The 23,102-nt window shown below is 37.4% G+C and overlaps 1 protein-coding gene across 16 annotated transcripts in view; it reads right to left on the reverse strand.

The window, feature by feature from the left end:
* The window catches only part of GREB1L (GREB1 like retinoic acid receptor coactivator), a 263,389-nt gene that overhangs the window by 240,137 nt on the left and 150 nt on the right, over positions 1 to 23,102 (reverse strand). For 5 of the 16 annotated variants that reach the window (XM_082418575.1, XM_082418573.1, XM_082418572.1 and 2 more), the window contains exon 1: positions 22,420 to 22,572. The exons of 1 other annotated variant lie outside the window; for it this stretch is intronic. The gene's annotated coding sequence lies outside the window, so the exon portion shown is untranslated. Of the gene's footprint in view, positions 1 to 1,008; positions 1,100 to 1,167; positions 21,631 to 22,229; positions 22,333 to 22,419; positions 22,576 to 23,102 lie in introns of those variants that run through there. 10 more of the 16 variants (XR_014252078.1, XR_014252079.1, XM_082418576.1 and 7 more) reach the window with 6 other exon arrangements.

Consider the following 23,102-nt stretch of genomic DNA (forward strand, 5'->3'; position numbering starts at 1 on the left):
GGACCTGAGCTGGACCCTGAGAAATGTAGGATTTAGATAGGTGGGGAGAACAGAAGACAAAATTCCAAGCTGGGAAACCAGCATGAACAAAGATACAGAAATTAAAGTGAGGGCCTCCTGACACACGTTGAACAGTTCTCTTCCAGACCCTTTCTGGTTCTCCATTTGGTCAGCTGCCCACTCTCTTGTATTCTTCAGAAGAAAATTAAGCCAGATCTATCTCCATGAATTTAGATTTCTATTGTGTCAATACCTAATGAGAAAGAACCTGCTGTATAAAAAAAAACACCACCTAATGAGAGCCATGCTCTAATCAGTACTAAAACTAGATCATTTCAATATTATAATTAGTGCCACAGGGAAAGAGTACTTGAAGATATTTAATAAGCCTGTAAAAAAATAAACTGTCATCTTTCAATGAATAAATATCTTGACAAGAAGATTCATAAAGGCTGTAACACTATTGAGGAACATCCCTGGGGATTCTCAAATCTAAAGCAAATCCAAAGAACACCTTGCCTCTAAGAAATTACCTTGTTTATCACTTATCACACCACAGGTAATATGTGCCCCAAATGGTCTCCTGACTATAAAAACAATAGCATTTTCATATATAGGAGTGCTAATCCACCAAGGCAAAATACCCCGTGAAAACAAATACTAAAAGATCGATTGGGGGAGCAAATATTTTCATCAAAGTCTATCTTCTCATGTTACTTAATTTTCCCATTTACAGGTAAGAATGCAAGCACATCAGTGTTTCATATAACTTGGTTTATTATTCAAGAAGTAAGATCTTAAAGACAGAGTATTTCATATATATATCTTTTCCTCATAAAAATGTATTTGTTAGTGATTATATGAATATTTACCATTTTACATTACAGAAATGGAATTTTCACACGGACACAGCACTTACAAGCTGGGGAAATTGATTTTGTCCTAAATTTTAATGTGTGTTATGAATCTAATAATTTTAAGGTGTTGAGAAAAAAAGAATGATCTTACTAGCATTCAGTGAAATTGATTCAGACGTTTTATTTCCATTATTTTTCTCTTTTCCTTCATCTCGAAAGAAGATAATCTGAATTGCTCTAATCTGAAAAACAACAATACGTGTAACAAATACTTGACAATGAAGATGGAAAGCCTCTAAAAATCTGTTACCTTAGTAACGGCAAGAATGTGGAAGAATAAGAATACACTGTCAGGACATCATTTCAGATTCCGCAGATTTGAGGCCTAAATACAGTCAGCTTTCATTAGCTTTTTGTTTTTCCCAGCAGGTCCTTGGACTTTGAAACAAAACCTGAATGACAGCTATGAGCAATTCCAGCCTGGCTCCTGATTAGCTATGCCAAACAAAACAACTCTCTGCAGTGTAAACTTTCCAGGCATCTGCAACCAAGCCTCTGTGGAGACTATAAGTCCTCAGTGAGATTTGAAGGAGAGTCAGAGGTTGGGGGGGTAAAGGGTGAACAGGAAGGGGGAGGGGGAGAAAAGGATAAGACCTTTCCCTCTACCTGGAACTAGTTCCCTGAACTAGTCTCTGATAAAGCAGGGGGGCAAATTAAGTAGAACTTGTCTTGGCGGTATTCTCACTATAGCTTTTTAATTCTGCCTATTCTACGATTTAACTAACCAGTTCTCTAAATCTGAATATTCCATTCCAGTTAACATCCATAACATTCTCATATTCCAAACCACCCATGCCTTTACACCAAACAAGCAATTCTGAGGCCCTATTAGCATCAAATAGAGCAAGCAGTTGATTTAAGAGATCTAAAAGAGAACAGGAGCAACATATATGAATAGACAGTGACCCATATGGATGCAAACTAAGATTATGTGCCATTTGTTGTTATTCACTTTCACTGCAAGCGGACCTAAAATTAATTACATCAAATGACAGTGCATTGTGCTGTGTGGTCCCATCTGCTACATAATTAGATCCCAGCGGAACTAACTATTAAAAAGCTTTTTTCTTACGATCAGTCCCCTTGATTCTATCTAAAGAACATTCCTTTATCTACACAAAAGAATTATAGATTAGATCTCAAAGCAGATCAGATTTCCTTTTGGTCAGGTGCTTGATTTTAAAAGTTATAAGTGGTTTCAGAAAAAAGTTGTCTGGAGAAAATTCTGTATTAGATTGCTTGATGGAAATTCAGCTGTAAAGAGAGGAGTTAAACTAAAAGTTTGACTTAAACTCTGCCAATAATCTCTTAAAACTTCAGAAGTTAAAAATGAGTATTTTTGTATTTCTTGGCCACACAGCAAAATGGTAGCATTGACATTTCCTCTTGTCTTCTGGAAAAGTGACATTTAACCACACTGTGATCTCTATTGCTTCTGAGATAACCTACAATAGCTGATGGTTGGCTTACTTATAATGCTGGGCAACAAAGGACCCTGCTTCTAGTCAGTAACCATTTTTTTTTAACAGTTTTGTGATGATTTTATAGCATTTAAAGTAAGGAAAATAGCTCTAACACCCTAAGATGTAATTTGCAGATATATGGCAACAGATGCCACAGAAAACTTAACCATTTACATAACCACATCATAAAAGCCTAGCCTAGATTTAGGACATTAAATTTAAATCATCAAAGGTTCAAGTGGAAAATTCAAGTTCAGACACAGAGAAGAGAGACTATATAAAGATTCATCAAAAATAACAATCAGGGAGAGATTAATTTTGGAAACTAAGGACAAGGAAAATTTCAATCTTTGAGATGGGTACTATATAACAAGAAAGCTACATTCCCAATTATTTTATTTGACTTGTCTGCAATGCCACCACTTTATTAAACTTATAGAAAAGAACCTTAAGAATATTTTTATAATAAATAAAAAGTTAGTGCTGTCAGAACAACAGAAATCCCCTCAATGTGAGTCTATGCTTGAAATCCCAAACCAAACCTGCTGATTCAGCACAAAGTCATCAAACAGCGTTCTTATCTGTTAAAGGAACAATCCATTGTCTGGCCGAAACAAAGGGCAGTGCACAGGAAATCAGCCAAATCTGGGCCAGATGGTCACTGATTCAAGTTTCATTCTCTCCATCCCCCACCCTCCCTGGCACTACAGAAATAGATTCAGACAGCATTTTTGGTTACCAAGTAATAACCCTGAGTGTAAGGTATAAACCTCTTACAATTATCTATACCACCCCCCACCTCAACACCACCTAATTTACTGAAACTGAAAGTCCTTATGAAAAGTTAAAAGAGGTACTATGCAGCAGTTATTGAAAGGAAAATACCTCTGAAAACCCAATTCCTGTTTCTTAGGCATGGCATGGAGTTTTACCAGGAGGGATGATTTAAAATATTCACACTGATTTGTTCTCATCTACTATTTTTTCTCAAACCATGACACAAAATAGAAATGAACGCAGAGAAAACTGATTTATCACACTCATTTTCTACAGGTTGACCACTGGGCCATCACCTTGCAGAGTCTTGTGGTTTGTAACCGAGGAACACTTTTTACCAGTGACAAACTACCAACAAAAGTAATCACTGATTTTGATTATAAACCAATGTGTCTGACCTCGTATCGCAGAATCTGTAAGTTAGGATACTGTTGTAAATACACATTTCACACCCCTACTGGGTACTGTAAAACTCAGTTTTAAGTTCTAAAGAGCAACTATTAATTAAAGCAAAACATGCAGAATTATGTCTTAAAATTTGCAAGCACTCTATGGAAACATAAATATTAAAAAATGGCATAAATAAAAATTCAGGATCTCTCAATTAAAATACTCAGAAAACACTCCTTTACGTTTCCTAATTGTGTAAAAGAAAGATACTTAGATTAAACAAAGGTCTTTTCTTTGAAGAGAACCCATGACCGTAGTGGTTTCTTGGGAAGTAGTTACATTTATGTGACCTAAGTAAATTTTATCAACCAACAAATAGCAATTCCTTTAATAAACTTTATCATCCTTTGACGTTAATTTGGAAATGTCAATGAGTACATTTTATTGGTATGCTACAGTGCCACTCTTTACAAAATTTACATATAGAAAGGTTAGGGTAGATCAAAGAGTTTTTTTGTCTATTTGTTTGTTTTTTTTACACAAGATAATCACAGGCTGGTAACGCAATGGCTAAAGAAAAAAATGACTTCAAAATATGCAGTCAACAGCAACTCACACAAATGGCCTGTTTTATTGTAGGGAAGTAGAAAAAGTGAGCACAAATAACCTCCATTAAGAGAGCATTCATGGTAGCTTACACAACGCCCACAAGTAGGTATAAAATGAAGCCAAATAACAGAGCTTCAAATCTTGAACTTCTGTCTTAAAGGGAATAGTGGTAAGTGGAAACTTTTTCAAAAACTTGTCCTCAGAAATTGTTCCTGAAAGTTGAGTTAAAATTAAAGTATCACACTAAGTTTTCAGCAGTGGTTAAAAATATAGTCTAAATATATACATAGCACTGTATATAGATTGGTGCGTTATGTATGTGTGTGATACATACGTCAGTGTGCTTCTGCTAACTTCAATAGTTTGTTTTTAACATCTCAGATTTATTTGAAGTGTATTTCTACGATTTGTACTACAAAATAGTACTCAACATCATACTGGAAATTGTTGAACTATTGTTATATGTGCTTCTATAGCATATAAATTTATTTTCTTTTAATAGGATTATATCATATTAGAAAAACTGCTAATGAGAAAAATTAATAATCCATTAAGAAGCTTTAAAATAAGGTAGTTGAGTACTGTCTGTTTAACAAGTTCTTTTTCTTTAGTGTAAAATAGGAATTTATTTCAGTATTCATGAAGAAAGAAGTAAATGACTATTCAAATTAAGATTCTCTACCTTCTGAGCTCATCTTTAGAATCTCTAAGATAAATTTACATTTAAATGAAACACACACAAAGACAGCTGGACTATCATAACCATCCCACACACATGAGTGTTCTCAGACACTTAAATCTCTTGTTCTTAGGAGACAGAAAATTGTGACTTACAACTATTTTTAATCAGTCAGCTTTATTTATACATCATTGCATAGGATTTATATGCTAATGCTTTAATCTAATATAAGAGTTAAGGGAAAAGTATCTCAACAGTTAGTTCGAAACGGAATTCTACCAACAAAAGTCAACTCTGAACAGATTTCTCATGCACATAAGTTTCTGGAAAGCTAACTTTTAAATAAAATAAAAACAAAAACTATATCAACAATAAATGTAACATGTTAGAATTCAACAGACTAAATTATGATCTTGTTCTTTAATAAGCCCTAATATAAAGGAGTAATAGAGTTTAAAGCTAAAATATTAATGTGTAAGTACTAAGTTCTAGTTATACTTTAAGTCTTTTTTTTTTCTTTCCTTAACGTATATCTTCCTTTTTCTGGTGGTCCACAAATCAGGTAGAAAATTTAATTCCATTCAATTCAAAGAAAACTTGTAAAAAGACAACATATTTATAATAAATATGGCACTGATTAGTCTTATTTTTTTTTATTACTATACATAATAAGAAACATATATCAGGGGCCAAATTAGAGTGTGTATAGCTTTCACTGATGAAAAATTGACAAGAAACCAAATTTCTAAAGAGTGAATTGTATTTATAAGAAAATGCTTTATGATTGATGCTTTAAATGTTTATTATTTCTCAATATAATCTATATATGCATTAGTAAAATAGTAGTGTATTAATCGTATGACTGTAAATGTGCTTTAAACATAGACTGAAGGTCAAAATAAGCTTTCACTCATTTTCTCTCTCAATGATAATTTCTCATACCTTATATTACTACATAAAGAACATCTCAAAGGGAGCTTATTTAATAAGCTTATTTAATAAAATTAATTTCTGTTCTACCAAAAAAAGAAAAAAAAAAAAGGATATTAGTAGAATACTTAATGTCCATGAAGTTTTACTAACAAACTTAAGGCTCATACCAGGATTTCCTTAACATCACCAGCACTGTTTCAAATTTTACATTCAGTGCCTCATGAACAAAGTTTAAAATGTCTTCTAGTTTAAAAAATGAAATGGACACTAAATTTCCACTAGATATCAGTTCAACTGAATTCTTTTTGTAATTTTGGTATTTAGCAACAGAATAAATAACATGCTTACATATTATGTTGTATAAATCTTTTACTATATGAGTTATGATTTGAGAAACATAGTTAAAACAAAATTAGATCTAAATCTACCAAACCACAAGTCACATAACTGTCTTAACTAGACTGTAGGCTTCCCCAAGGTCAGGGATAGTTCTTTATTTTCCTTTCTCTCTCTGGAAGGCACCATTCCAATTATAGGTACTTGATAAAGACTTATTAAGTTGACTTTTATCGTTAATTTCCTGCCCAATGGAGAATTCTTTTATCCCCACTGGATATAAACTTCTTGCTCAGTAGGAAAACTGTGAAGAGAAAAATCATTTTTAAGGAAGTAACAAATGTATTTGATGCAGTAATTACTTTTTATCCAAACGAAAACTGAGAGGCAGTTTGATATTACAACTGCTGCTGCCAATTATTACTTCAAAGCCTTAAAAAAAATCAGTACAGGTTAAACACAAACTTTACTCTAAGACAGAATTATGGTGTCTGTTTGCAATACGTGAACTTTAGCTTCCCAAGGGTAAACACCATACAGCTATCTTGTAATCTCCCATGTAACGGTACCTAAAGTAAGTCCATGCTATTTTGATTTTGGAAGACTTATCAATTTAAAATCAAATGAGCAAAATGAATTGTAATATTTAAACAGTACAAAAAATTCGTCCCATTTTCCAAAACACTTCTTCCAGACTACCAATTCCATGGTTCTCTTCCACTACGCAGTATTATCCTGGAAACATATGGCTTTCAATCATTTTTTATTAACTAGTATATTTATTGACAAATTTAAAGCCCATATTACCTAAATTATGTATGTAAATTTGTAAATAAGTAAATATGATGATAAACTGAACATGCATGAAGGATTACAAAGACATCATCATTTTGTAAAACTCAAAAAGAAGAGAAAATAAAATGCATTTCCTTTCATCTCTGCCACAGTATTGTTTTGGATTTATTTTTTCTTATTAGCATCCTTTATGCAAAAGATAATGTTACTAGGTTCTGAAGGGCCTGGGCCTCATCTTGGTATTTCCAGTAGAGGTGATAAGCTTATGTTGTTGCATCTGCCCTCCCTTCTCCCAGCTCCACTGGAGTCAGTGGCTTAGATATGAAAGAAGCTTGGCTCAGGTTAAGGATGGATTCCACAGCCATAGAAGAAAGCTAACAGGTCCCTACAGAGGTCATTCATTCATTTGTTGACAAATATTTATTGAGGGGCAACTATGTGCTTGTTCTAGGTGTGGAGATATAGTAGTGAGCAAAAGAAACAAAGCACTTCCAGTCATAGAGATTTCATTCAAGTTTGGTGAGTAAATCCAAGACTTGACCTCCATTACACTCCTCACCAACCAAGATACAGCCTTGGTACAGTCTGTTTCTCAAAAATTAGGTACTTAATGATCCCTTGGTGGCCTGAAAGAGTTAATATGCCCCTTAGCACCTATGTATGCCATCTTCAGCAAGAGCAGCAACATTTTCCGTAAGATACAATTCCTGATATCTAGATCTTACCTTCTAGTTGAGTCACAAGATAGGTACCCAAGAATGTGACATGGAGGAAAGAACAAAGGTTTGGAATTAGCCAGCCCATAGGTTTGAATTCTGACTTTTCTACTTACTACCTATGGGAGCTTATGAAATTTACTTAAACCTTTCAGAGGCTTGGTTTTCTTAGCTATAAAAATGAGGATCATGATGCATACTTTACAAGGCTGTTGTGAAGATTAGAAATAATATGTGTACAACGCCTGACGTAGTGTACATTAATTTTTATTAATTTATTGGGTTAAATTATTAATTCCTGCTATAAATTAAATTATTAAATAGCAGAAAAGGACTAGGCAGAGAAGCATATATGGGTCATAAAGACCTTTATGGTTGTTTTTTAGTAAAGGTTATGTTTTGTGCCTACACATATTCTCTGACATACACACATACTTTCTCTCTGATGTTCCAGATACATAACTATGGGATGTATTACACTGTTCTGTTACATTTCCTGTTCTGGAGGCAGAAGTTGAGATAAGGCATACCACTGACTCACGAGTCTTTATGATGGCAAAAAACCTCAAACATTTAGAATATGTGAAATACCATAACCCAGACACTACACTTCCAGACTCCGAAAGATCTTTAGCTTTAGCTTTAGATTGTGCACTTAATACCTGCCAATATCAAAGAGCTCCTATACATCTTTTGACCAAAATACTATGAAAATATTACCCCTAATATTAGATTATTCCATTATACGAATGAGGGGGAGAAAGGTGATTTTTACATGGTCTAACTTTTCTAGAACAAGAAGAACTCAGTAATATTAGTTGGGAGGCAAAACATTTAACGCTAATTGCTACTCTCTGATGAAGTCTGAGGCCTGTCATTCAGCAAGTCTGGTGAGGAAAAAGAACTGACATTTCCTGAGGGACGATTTTGTACTAGGCATCCTGCTTGGTGTATTGATCCATTATCTCAGAAATGTGACTGTTTTGGAATCCAATTATAAGTCAACTGTCTTAGCATCAAAAATATATCAAGAGTCTCAGTGGAAAATAGTTACTTTTTCAATAAAGATTTTATTTCTTAAAAAATAAATTAGATTCATTTTGTATTACAAGGTAATGAGCCTACCACAAAATGTTGTCGTTTGTTTTCATGTCAACCCATAGAATGATACAATCTGTGAAATTATGCACAAGAGAATATAAGAGGAACATTCCTTACATTAGTCCTAAATAAGATGCTGCTGCTCATGGCTACCATTACTAGTAATATTACTATTACTAATATTAGTTATATTATTAGTCTAACTTGATCCTTCACTGTGCTGCAACTTGTGAAGATACAGGTCTAGTCATTCTCTAATATACCAAGACCTTAACCTCCTGCTCCAACAATTCTCAAGTGATTATTAAATAAAGTAGAGGAGAACAGTTACTGGATTCTCTAGATAGGAGGTGAACCCTGATCCACATGGGGAGTTCAGTTGCAACAGGAAGTTTCTCTATCAGCTATGGATCTGGAGGTTTGATTAGCTTATGTTCCACAAGAGAACCAAGGGATCAGAGCACTTTAAAAATAGCCATTTTTTAAAATGCTGCAAATCCAAACCTTATAGGGAACATCATCATATAATATTTGTTAAAAATCTAACCAGAAAATTTTCAGGTTTATTTCTAACAAACGAAATTGAGGAAAAATATTGTGGAAATACCCTTACCATCATCCGTCTTCTATCACCAATACTGCAGACAGTATTATGACTTTTCAAAGAACTGCCAACTAAATATAGACTGTACACAGTCAATTCTGTAGAATGTAATTAATCAGTCAATACTTTGTATTACTATGTACCCAACATTGTATTAGACATTTTGGAGAATGCCATAGTACCTCCTCTCAAGGGGCTTACAGTCTAACATTCAGAAAAAAAATGCTTTCTGGAAGAGAGATTATAAATAGCTATAACGAAAATCTAAAAATGTGATACATAAACTACAAATGCTATAGAAGTTTAGAGTAGAAGAAAATTAATGAAAACTCCAATATTTAGTATATTTCCATAAAGGAAATAAACTAATAAATAGACTTAAATAATAAACTAATAACTAGACCTCATAGTGGTTCTTCAACTTCTTTGGGCATAAAAGTGGCTTGGGGCCAACACTTAGATCTTGGTATCTGCATTTATAAAGCATTTTCATGTATCCAATAAGTAGTTAATATCCAAAATATACAAAGAACTCATACAACTCAACATTATAAAAAAAAACAAACAACCTGATTAAAAGATGGGCAGAGGATCTGAATAGACATTTTTCCAAAGAAGACCTACAGATGGCCAACAGGCACATGAAAAGATGCTAAACATCACTAATCATCAGGGAAATGCAAATCAAAACCACAATGAGATATTACATCACACCAGTTAGAATGGCTATCATCAAAAAAGACCACAAATAACAAGTGTGGGGGGAGCATGTGGAGAAAAGAGAACCCTCGTACAATGCTCATGGGAATGTAAATTGGTGCAGCCACTATGTAAAACAGTACAGAGATTCCTCAAAAAACTAAAAATAGAGCTACCATACAATCCAGCAATTCCACTTCTGAGTATTTTTCTGAAGAAAACAAAAACACTAATTGAAAAAGATACATGCACATTTATGTTCACTACAGCATTATTTGCAACATCCAAGATATGGAAGCAATCTAAGTGTCCATCAAACAGAAGAATGGATAGGGCTTCCCTGGTGGTGCAGTGGTTAAGAATCTGCCTGCCAATGCAAGGGACACGGGTTCGAGCCCTGGTCTGGGAGGATCCCACATACTGCGGAGCAACTAAGCCCGTGAGCCACAACTACTGAGCCTGCGCGTCTGAAGCCTGTGCTCCGCAACGGGAGAGGCCGCGACAGTGAGAGGCCCGCGCACCGCGATGAGGAGAGGCCCCCGCTCGCCACAGCTGGAGAAAGCCCTCGCACAGAAACGAAGACCCAACACAGCCAAAAATAAATATAAATAAATAAATAAATTAATTAAAAAAAAAAAAAGAATGGATAAAGAAGATGTGGGAGATTATATATATATAATGGAACATTACTCAGGAATAAAAAAGAATGAAATTTTGCCATTTGCAAACATGGGTGGATGAAGAGGGTACTACACTAAGTGAAAAAAGTCAAACAGAGAAAGACAAAACTGTATGATTTCACTTATATGTGGAATATAAAAAACAAAACAAATGAACAAACGTAGCAAAACAGAAAGACTCAGAGATACAGAGAACAAACAAGAGGTTGCCTAAGGAGGGTGGGGGAAGGAGAGAAATAAGTGAGGGAGATTAAGAGGCATGAACTTCCAGTTGCAAAATAAATGTATCACAAATATGAAATGTACAGTGTTGGGAATACAGTCGATAATTATGTAATATCTTTATATAGTGACTGAGGGTAACAAGATTTATTGTGGTGATCATTTTGAAATGTATAGAAATATAGAATCACTATGTTCTATAACAGAAACTAACATAGTGTTATAGGTCAATTATACTTCAGAAACAAACCAACAAATAAACTCATAGAAAAAGAGATCAGATTTGTGGTTACCAGAGGTGTGGGGAGAGGGGAGGGGGAATTGGATGAAGGTAGTCAAAAGGTACTAACTTCCAGTTATAAGACAAAGAAGTACTAAGGATATGATGTACAACATGATAAATATAATTAACACTTCTATATGTTATGAAAGTTCTTAAGAAAGTAAATCCTAAGAATTCTCATCACAAGGAAAAAAATTTTTTTCTTTAATTTTGTATCTATATGAGATGATGGATGTCCCCTAAACATTCTGTGGTAATCATTTCGTGATATATATGTCAAATCATTATACTGTACACCTTAAATTATACAGTGCTGTGTGTCAATTATAGCTCAATAAAACTGGGAGAAAAAAATAAAACATCTCTAGCTGATTCTGATATAGGTGGCCTATAGTTTGGCAAACACTGTTTAAATAATAGGTATGATTTGCAAAAATCTCTAGAGTAGTGTTGTCCAACAGAACTTTCTGCAGTGGTGGAAATATTCTATACCTGTGCTATCCAATACAATAGCCACTAGCCGCATGTGGCCATTAAGCTCCTGAAATGCAATTAGTATGTCTCAAGAACTGAATTTTTCATTTTATTTAACTTTAATTAATTTTAATTTAAATAGCCACAGCCAGCTCTAGGGAATAGGAAGAGATTTCTAAGAGAAACGTGAGCCAAGCCATAGGTAGGAATGCACATGAGAAAGACAAGAAAGACAACTGATTGGCTTGCCTAAAATAGAGGTTTTATATTAGATTATCATTAGGTCAGATTATAAAGAGCCTTGAAGGGAACTGAAGAAATTGGATTTCATGGCACACGCTGCTAGTTGTCTAATCGAACCATCTCCTGATCTTCTTCAATATTAACAACCCCTGGGTTTTACATGCTCATCTCAGAGAGTGGACCTTTCCTCAGGCTCTGGGGTGAATCTTGATTATTCTACACCAGTCATGGTATTTCTGTTTTCCTTGTCAGCGACTGGCTTACACGTGAGCACGTGGTAAATTCTAACCAATGGGATTTGGGACATCTATGTATGTGGGTAAATGCTTTAAAAAGTATTTAGCTTGAAGACACAGAACTTTTTCTGACTCCAGTCAGAGCTCTGTGAGGCTTGAGTGTGCTGCTGACACCTTGGTATAATGCAAGGACAAGATGGAAGACAAACACCAACAAACTAAGGATGGCAGAGAATGAATGAAAGAACTTGGGTCCTTGACGACATCACCAAGCACCTGAATTAACCCAAGAATTGTCCTCCCCTCCCCCTCCCCATATATTTTGGGGATATAAGGAATTAATTACTGTTTAACATCTTTAGCTGTTTGTTCGGTTCCATGCAGCTGACAGCATTAGACTGGAATACTAATGCTTAGGGTGACAGCCTCTGGGAAATGCTAAGGTAGGCAATTGGAAGCCACTGAAGGCATTTGATCAAGGTTGAGACTGATATGAAATAATGTTCAAGGCTTAAAAATGACATGCATGAAAAACAGGTCAGAAGAAAGGAAAGACAGGGTCAGGCAGACCAGTGTAAAAGGCTTGAATCAAAGTTACCAAAAGATTTTGGAAATATTAGTGAACTCTTCCCATTTGCAAAATCATTAATGAATATAGATTAGTACTTGAGGTAGAACTGGGGAAGCAGCTCATTTTGTAAGGGCAGTAGGGTTGTAAGTGATATGTGTCTTTGCTGATTTTTTAAATTATTCTCACATGTTATTATTTCTACTTAAAATCTAAACAACTGAATTTCTCTAAATGCTGTACATTCAATACTTTTTTGAAAAATGGAAAAATTTTTGAAATGTGATTTCTCTGCATTAGCTGCAATTAAAGGCATGAAAAGATACTGAGGAACAGGACAGTAAACCAGAAAGAATGCAGGAATAGCCAGGTGACCTTGGGAAGTCAAGTAAAACCCTGTGGCCCTGTTTTCCTCTTAGGATTGACCTATGGCTCTAAAATCCAACAATTTCTGTCTTCAGATGGAAGAAAACCCTTAGGAATAAAAAAAAAAATTTCCACAATTGATATCAAACTTCAGTTTTCTAAGCTCTGTTCTCACTCCTTGTGCTACGAGTTGAGTCTAAAAGGGAATAAAAGTCAATCTCCCCTCAAATTCTCTGAGCAAACGAGAAAACCTGGAAGATAACTATGTTTTATAGCTTTAATATAACTTTCCAGAAAAAAGTTTCTGCATAGATTTTCAGTGAATAAAGAAACTAATTCTGGAAATTTCAGTGTGGACTAAAGTTCTATATTAATATCAAGTCGGTGTCAAGTGTAGCTTACTATTATTTTTAACTTGCATTTCCAAACAACTGATAAGGCTAAGCATTTTTCATACTTATTGATCATTTGGAATTGTGTTTCTGTGAATGACCTAGGCATATCATTTGTAAACAACTTTAAAATTATGTTTTAGAAAATATTTTTATTATCATTTTGTGAAGAGTTCCTTATATACTGGAGATGCTAATCTTTTGCCTGCATATGTAAAGATATTTTTTCCAATCTATCATTCGTCTGTAGTATTTGTTTTCAGTTCTTTTTTGCTTTACAAAAATGTTTTTAAATTATATAATCAGATATGCCTCACATTTAGTATACAGCTCTAGTTTCTTGTTTAGTTAAAATGAATATCCTTCAGTAAAGTTAATGGTTGTTTGTGGAATATGTATACCACAGAATATTATGTAGTCATTTAAAAGAATAAATAAGAGCTTACCATTTGACTTAGAGGTATATCCCTGTGTTTTATTAAGTATTAAGTGAAAAAATAAATTATATATATATGATATACGACAGTATATATAAGATGTTGAAGATATACAAGGTTTATTAGGTTGCATGATCATGGAAAAAGTTTTAACAAAATAAACAGCAGATTGGTCACACTGTTGAGGTGAAAAGGGAGGGTAAAGAAGGAATTTAGGCTTCCTGAATTTTTTAAAAGACGAGACTACAGTTTTTTAAAAAAACATATGACCCTATCATGTAAAGTTGTTTGTGTTGGTAAATATATATAAATATGCATGGAAATGCATAAAATAATGGTGACCAAAACATTAATGGTGTTTAATTTAGGATGGTTAGATTTCAAGAAGGGAAGAGGAAGAAGAAAAGAAACAAGAGGCAGAGAGACAGAGAGACAGAGAGAGAGGAGGGACCAGAGAGAAAGACAGGAAGAGAATGGAAAGAAGAAAAAAAGAAAATATGAATTTAAAAATCAATTAAATTTAAATTCGCCCTTTCCAAAAAGCAGAACAGACTGGATGAGGGAGAGACAGAACCCTCAAGTGAAAAGGTTCCCCCATCCTCTGACGTGGGTAAGAATTATGACAATAATCGTACAGTTGCTGAATACTCCAACAGAGATATACACGTAAACTTACTATAAGTAGTGTTGATTTAATCAGTTTAAAAATGCAGGAAGTAAATGAGACACTATATCAATTACACCTTCTCATTATGACCTCCACAGGCAGTGGTGAGAATTTTAGGCACACCTCCTCTACAAAAACTAAACTTACAGAATGATAAATGTGAGGTGTGGTTCTAAGACTTCTGTGTCCATAAAAACTACCTGGGAAGATCACTAAAATGCACATTCCAGGGTCCCACCCCAGAAACTCTAATTCAGCAGGTCGAGACCAATAATCCACATTTAACAAGCACCCCAGGCAAATAAGGCAGGTGTTGACAGATCATACTGAAAAACAGTGAATTTAAGGATGTCTGATCTCTTTACAAACTGATTAACCAAAGAATTCGAGGAGTGTGGTACACTAGAGAGAACAAAGAATTTTGAAGTCAGAAGATCTAGATTACAGCTCTGACCTAATCCCCCCTCACTCCCCTCACTAGCCTCTCCTCTTCAGCAGCAGTGGCCTCCTAGTTACCCCTCTCATGACTGCCAAGAATGCTCTGCCTCTAAACTTCCAATGGTTCAGTCCCTCACAGCCTTCAGGTCCTCACTTAGGTGTCACTTCTCAGTGACATCCTGGAGAGAATCTCAACTCCCATCTCACTTTCTAAGTCCCCTTTCTGCTTCAGTTTCCTCCGTAACACTTCTCACTACCTAAAATATAACATATTTTACTCAGTTTTTCCTTTGCTTATTGTTTGATTCCCATAAGGACAGGGATGTTTGTTAGTTTTCTTCACTGCAGCCTCTGAAGCACCTAGAATGGTGCCTGGATAGAGTTCAAGGAGATCTCACTTGGCCAAGATAAAACAAATAAAGCTTGAGAGATTCAGTGATAGGAGGCAGATACAGGCAGGAAGTGGAAAGCTTGTTACTACACAGATTGCTGGGCCCCGCGAGGGATTCTGATTCAGGAGGCTTGGAATAGGGTCTGAGGCCCTGAATTTCTCACAGGAACCCAGGTGATACTGATGCAGCTTGGCGAATTGTCAAGTGCCTCTGCTTGTTCTTTAGTGAAAGTCAACCTAGTCTACTACATGACAAGAGCTCTAGGCTAGAAAGGGAAAGTTTTGTTAAACCTACAATCATTTGTGGGAAGAGAAAATTTGTTCCCCTAATCTCTATGTACCTAAGCTATCTACCCAAATAAATAAAATCATTCTACAACAGGGATATTTTCACATAACAATATATCATGGATATTTACTGCAACCTAATTTTTAGTAAAAACATGATGTTTAGTTTGTTTCTAATTTTTTACTGTTATAAATAATGTTTCAGGTGATGTTTTTACTATCTGCATTTGTTTAGTTATTTCTTTCTAACTAATTCCTAGAAGGGAAATTTCTGAGTCAGAGTTTAGACCAGTGCTGTCCATAAGAACTTTCTCCAATGAAGGAAATGTTCCATATCATCACAGTCCAATATAGTAGGCACCAGCCACATGCAACTATTGAGTACTTGAAATGTGAATAGTGCAACTGAGAAACCGAATCTTTAGCTTTATATAATGTTAATTAATTTAAATTTAAATAGCCACACATTGCAAGGGACTACCATATTGGACAGGGTAGGTACAGACATTTATTTTTAATTTTTAAGTTTTTTTAACAGCTTCAGTCAAGCCTCCTTTTTTTTTTTTAAAGTCTTTATTGAATTTGTTACAATATTGCTTCTGTTTTATGTTTTGGTTTTTTGGCCCCAAGGCATGTGGGATTTTAGCTCCCCAACCAGCGATCGAACTCGCACCCCCTGCATTGGAAGGGGAAGTCCTAACACTGGACCGCCACAGAAGTCCCAGTACAAACATTTAAAATCTTGATACATGATGCCAAATTGCTCTCCAAAAAAGCTGTAATATTTGCCTTCATTTTATAGTGTATAACAATAACCGTTTTTTTACCCATTGCCAATGTTAGATATTATTGATCTAAATCTTTATAATCTGAAAGTTGAAATATGTCTGTGGGGTTTTTATGTGCATTTCTTTATTAATAATGTTGAACAGGGTGCTTTTTTCTGTCATCATACTCATTCAAATGCAAATATTTTCACCCATGTTAATTACTTGAGAAGTTGGAAATTATCCAGATTTGTTTTGTTGGGTCCATATGTTTTCTTTAAAATTTATTACCAACATTAAATTCATACAAAAATATGAATTTCCAGTTCCACTTGAAAAATCAAATGATCTGGTAACAGTGACACACAGGGCAAAAATCAGTGCAGTCTTAGAAATCATGCCACCTTCAGACTTTCTTGCCCACCAGGACTTAGCATCCCCTATTATTTTACAGGTGTCCTGCTTCACTCAGATTACCTGCTTGGCCTCTAAAAGCACCTGAGTTTACAATTCCTGCTCTGAATTAAATTCTGAGAGGTTAAAAGGCAAACAGCAGCTAATGATAATAGCTAACTTTCATTTCATACTTAGCATGCAAAAGTGATGTTATGATATCTCTGGATTATCTTATAACTAATTTTTAACTAGCAAAAGAATACTTTTCTAGTGGTTGTTGACATTTACTACTCCTTAGAGCAGTGGTTCAGCATCAGAAGGGCTGTTAAAAGACAGAACAGGCCCCACCCTCAGGGTATGGATTGGGCCCCAAGAATGTTCATCTAACCCCAAGCTCCCAGTGCAGCTCCACATTGAGATGAGGCTTTCTCAAAGATATGGGCACTCCTGGAAGTGTAGTGATAATGTGTAATTATGACATCACTGTACGGATTTGTGCATCCTTTTTTTTCTAAAACATGTCCACATTTATTATTTCATTTTATCTTCACAACAATTCTGTGCAGAAGGTTGATAATTAGAGCAATATTTTAATTGTTAATCCCATTTTACAGAAGAAAAGAAAGGCACAAGAGTTAAGAATCTCCTCTAAACACAGAAAAAGTTACACGGGCCATAACAAGTACGTTCCCTAATTCCTAACCTTGGTAATATAGGCAAACACAGTAATGCAGCACACAACCAGAGCCTGCTTTTTATTTTTACCTTAAAAATAGAACCATGACCAGGAACAGAGAAGACCATACAAGATATGGTTCGCAGCAACAAACATTTATCCAGTGCTGATTATGTGTTAATCTATGCTAATTGTGCCTATAGTTTCCACTGTAGGGACTGTTGAAGACACTCATAAAGCATAGCGATAAATTAAAAATAAAATCTGAAACCACAACCTTGCGAAGAGAGTGAATTCTCTATGTCATAGGACAAAAGCAAAGGCACTGAAGGGGTGGGTGGTGGAGATAAATACAGAGCTGGGTAGAAGAGAGGCATCCCTGTGGGAGCTTCACATCTGGACTTGGAGGAGTTGCTATCACCAGTCAGTCAAGAATGGGAGGGAAGGAAGAGTACACAATAGGAAGCCCTCCTGGGGCTCAGGAGCACAAAGAGCTGCTGTTATCCACATTGGGTGTGTGTTTGCCAGAAATATCAGGGCTGCTGGAACTCCAGAACTTACAAGAGCATGCTTTTGTGTAGTCTAAATTACCTTGACTGTATAAGAACTCAAGTTAGAGGGTATAACTTCATTATCCATTGGTAGCCAAAAGATAACATGATTAGTGATCATGAAACTTTCTCTGATTTTTTCCCCCGAGTTTTAGGAAGCATTCCTAGCAAAAATCCACCAAATTGGATCATAATAATGCTAATTATAAATCAGTCCTTCAAGGGAAAAAAGAGAAGATTGCATTTTCGCTTAAATAGAATTGATATATAACATTATTTATCAATTTTAAAAGCTATATTTTTAAGATTAAAAATAATAATAACGAATAAAAACTACCATCGGCTGAGAATACAAGAAAACTACAACTAATCTGAAAGAACCTATTGGAAAATTTGGTTCACTTATTAGTGTTGTAACTGACCTGTCCTATTTGTCTGTCTTACAGTCTAGTTCAAAATGACTGAGGTGATGAAATTGCCACCACTCCAAGTAGAAAACTGTAGCAATACTGCTGAGAAAACTACCTCTCACTTTGCACAAGACCAAAGAAATACAAATCAAAACAAAGGGATACAATTTTACACTGATCAAATTAGTCACAATAATATAAATGTTTAAAATTACATAAATAAAATTACATAAGCACAAGCATTGTTGTTGTGTGTAATTTATGTAATCCTCCTGGAAAGTAATTTGGAAATTACAAAAATTTCCTAATTAAAAACAGAGCTAACATTTACATGTGTTTTCATGCATTACTGCTTTTTATCTTAACCTGGTAGAGAGCTACTACTATACCCACTTTACAGATTAGAAATCTCTAAGAAAATAAGTTACTTGCCCAATATTACCCGTAAGTGATGGAGCTATGTTTGGACACTGAACCTTTAAGTTTAGAGCTCACCTATACTGCCTCTCTAGAGAAATAATTCTAAGTTTGTTTTTTTTTTAATTTTAAAGAAGAAGAATAAGAAAGTCACATTCATGTGGGTGGCCATTATATTTTTTTAAAAAACTGGAAAATCATAAAATAGAGAAAGCTAAGTAAATTATGATACAATAAACTAATTGCAAACAATAGAAAGTAAATTATAGAAAACTGTTTATTAAAAAATCAGAGTAAAAATGTGCCTGCAATATGATAAGACATCTGTAAAAATACATATTCATATGGTAAGGGTGGGAAGGAAGCTGCAAAAAACAAAAACTATTCCATTTTAGAAGAACTTCATTACTAGTACTAGTACTTAATTTTCTTTTGTTTTTGTTAGTTTTGTCAATCAAGATTTCTCTAAGCACCCTTACAAATCTACCATTCTAGTTCATATTCTTATCACCCCAATCAAACAATTCCTAAAACTCCATTATAATTTATTTATATTACTGACATTCAAACTAATTACATAATATTCTTTATTATTGACTCGGAATTTTCAAAGTATGAGATCTCCTTCTTTAACATGAATGATTTTTGTAACCACCACTTACGGTGTACGTTTGAAATCCCTTAACTGAGATCATATATAGTGACTAAAATCACCTAATTCTTTTTACTTTCATAACCTTGAAATCACTCCTCAGCTCTCTGCACTCATCCAGGAATCATTAGTTTCAGGTGTTTTAGAGATTAGAAAAATTTCCTGCTAAGAACATGATCTCTAAGTGAATACTTATAAAGTAACTAAAATAGCTTAGCTATAAGGATTATTCATATTCTAAATACTTTGTAGAATCACTAATTAAATTATGTAAAGTCCCTTTGAAGTAGGCCAATGAACTTTATTTCCACATTACCAAAAAGAAAAGTAAGAGTTTGGTAAGAATAATTTTCCTAAAAATGGCACTGTGAGCTGTGAAGAAAATTCACTCTCCTTAGCCATACAAGGTGATGCACAGAGGGCCATTCAGGGTTTGGCCTCTATCAGTAACATAAACAGACATTTTGTGGGAAAGTAAAGTAGCTGTTCTTCAATGATATCAATCTCATAAGAGCAGAAATGTTGTTTAAACATCTCTGACTTCCTCTTTATGAATCTACCATTTAGGATTTTTTTTTTTTTTTTTGTCACTCCACTGTCTAATACCCACAGATCCAACTGGTTTATCCTTAGCCAGTCTTAGGACACCTACAGAACTACCATTTTACCAAAAATCACAGGATTTTGGAGTCAGAAGGACACTCAGAAGCCACATGGTTCAATTCCTTTATTTAACCGGGGTAGGAAACAAAAGCATTTCTTAGAAAGTTACTTCATTTAGCTAGTTTATGGCAAATTCAGGCCTGGAACTAAGAGATGTGACCAAATGTCTTAAACTTGGCCTTCGTATTTCTCCCATACCACTGAAATTTTTATATTATCTCATGTCAATGGGAGTATTCATATGTCCTTTCAATGCCTTCAGATGTGCACTGCACTGGATAGAATAAACTACAGTTCTCATTCTCTACTTCCTAAAGAGCTCCAAAATGGAAGAAAAATCCAACAAAGGTTATAAAAAACCAAGTATAGAGACACTAGTGATGGAGGGAGGGGGGAGATAACAGTTTAATAGTTCTGCTTTGCACTGAATACTGTTATAAGATTTTTAGCACTCTGATAAGTGCCTTAGGCTAAATAAAAGGATCTAATATCATCAGGAGTGGATATCAAATTAAGAGCCATCACCGCTGAGACACAGTTCCGTCTTATATATTCAGTTCCCTTCATCCTCTATTTCCACAATGTCATTCCATTCTAATAGAAGGCTTATGGAAGGATATACAATTGAGGAGAGTGGTTGCCTCTGGGGAGGAGGACTAGGGCATTGGGAGTAGGGGTCTCTGAGACAGAGGGCGTACTTTACACTGCTGTTTGCAATTTCTACCCTATGCATATAACTTTCCGATATTCGTTAATTAAAACTTTCCCTTTAAACACGTGCCTACATGCACGTAATTCTAGTACTATTTTTAAAAAACAATTTAAATTTTTTCTACATTTTAAGTTTTCAGTATTGCAATTTGTAAAACTACATAGAAATATTCCGAAAGAAAAGGAAGCAACACAGTCACAAAACTCAAAGAGAATTCCAGGATTTAAAGTTTGTTTGTTTGTTTGTTTTTTTTAATGTTCAGAGGAAAGAGGTTTCTAAGGGGGGCATTTAATTCAAAAACCTTTTTCGGACAAGCTCTTCCCCATATTTAAATGGCTAGGTTTTAAAATGAGATTTAAGCGGGTTTTCCCACCTCAAGGGCGAGGTGGAGAGGGGACTCTTAAGGGGTGAAAAAACAAATTAAAATGTGGTTTCTCTCTTCTCAACAGGAGACAGAAGGCCGCGGTGGGGATAAGGACCTTGAAACAGTCACGTTCCTTGAGGAAAGGAGAGGATCGAGGAGTTTCTCCGGGATCCGGGCTCCGTTGCCTCCGCGGGAGGCAGCAGCTGTCCCCGCGCAGATGAATCGGGTTCTGGACCCGACTTGGGCTCCGTTTAACTGAGAAGCCCCGCGAACTGCATCTGTACCGATCGCTTCTTTTCACGGAGCTCGAAAGAGGGACTGAGGGAATTGATTAACTTTCACAAACCGCCTCCTCATCACCCTCCCAGGCCAGGGCACACACCGCACCTCGCTGTCTACTCGTGTCAGGGTCAGCTGTCAACACAACCCTTTGTGTCTCATTCAGCTCAAGAGTGGTCGTCCTCACTCACTCACGAAAAAGGGAAATGATGGCCGGAAGACACGCGCGCGCGCTCGTGACCAAGTGACATTTGGTGTGGAGCAAAGCAGCCCAGGGACCCTGAGCAAACGCCCAGCCACCGCTGGACGCTCTCAACTTTGCCCCTCTGAGCGCTCTCCATCCTCCCGCGTCACCTCCGCGCCTCCCTACCTACCGTCCCCCCGCCCGGGCCACCCCCCTCAGCAGCCCTCGGGCTGGGGGAGCCGGTCCCGGGCGCTCCCCGCCGCGCCGCGCCGCTGCCTCCCTCAGCCCCCTCTCGGGCTCCCTCGCTCCCGCCACAAAGGCGGCGCCGAGAGCCGGGGTGACAGGCCTTTGGCCTCCGGGCGCGGACCGCACGGGCTGGGTCTCCTCAGGAGGCTGACGCGAGGGTTCGGGTCCGGGGCTGGCACGGGCGCCCGCCCTCGCCACACAAACGCACCGGCGCTCACACCCCCGCTCCGCCTTCCGATTCCTCCAGAAAAAGTCAGCCGCTGCGCCTCCCCGCGCAGGAAGGGTGTCCACAGCCCGCCAAAGGGCAGCCCCTGCCAGGCAGAGGCGTGCACTCGCGCCCGGCGGGCGACCTCTCACCTCCCCGCCTCCCCGCGCCCAGAGTCCCCGCAGCCGCTCACCTGGCCCTGGCAGCGCGCGAGGGCAGAGGACCGGGGGTGGCCCTCGCCTCGGCGGGGCTCGTCTCCCCACCCCCAGTCCGGGTCGCAGCGCCGCGCTCCGCTCGCTCCGCCGCCCTCCTCCGAGGTGCTAGCGCCGCCGGTGGCTGGCGTCTCTCTGGCAGGCAAGCTGGCCGCGCGCTCAGTTCCCCGGGGCGGAGCGAGGCGGCGGCCGCCGCGGCCGGAGGCGGATTCCTCAGGTGCTGCCCCTCCCGCTTCCCCAGAAGCTCCGCGGCGGGGACCCCCGCGCCCCCTCCCCCCCCGCCCCGCCTCTCGGCCTTCCGCCGCCTCGGCGCCCGCGAGGGCCCTTCAGGGCTCCCTGGCCCTCCGGGAGTGGAGCGGGTGCACGGTTCCCTGCTCACCCTCCGGGAACGCCCCCACGCCGTGTGGAGCCGGCAGCCCAGTGTGCTCGCGCCTCCATTTCCAAACTCCGCGGTACCAGTGATGCGTGTGGCCACTGAGGGGTGTGGAGGGCGGCGGGGTGTGGAGGGGGTCTTCTGGGAAGGAGGCCTGCCCCCCGCGGCGGCTGACGCGCGCAGCCAAGAAGAAAAATGATTTTCTCGCCGACTCCACCTTCGTTCACAGAGTGCTCTCGCCTCGTTGCGCGATTGCTTTCTCTGTCCTCTGGACGGCGGCGAAAGGGCCCT

The sequence above is a fragment of the Balaenoptera physalus genome (genome assembly GCF_965194825.1).
Source record: "Balaenoptera physalus genome assembly, chromosome: 12".
Taxonomy (NCBI): Eukaryota; Metazoa; Chordata; class Mammalia; order Artiodactyla; family Balaenopteridae; genus Balaenoptera; species Balaenoptera physalus.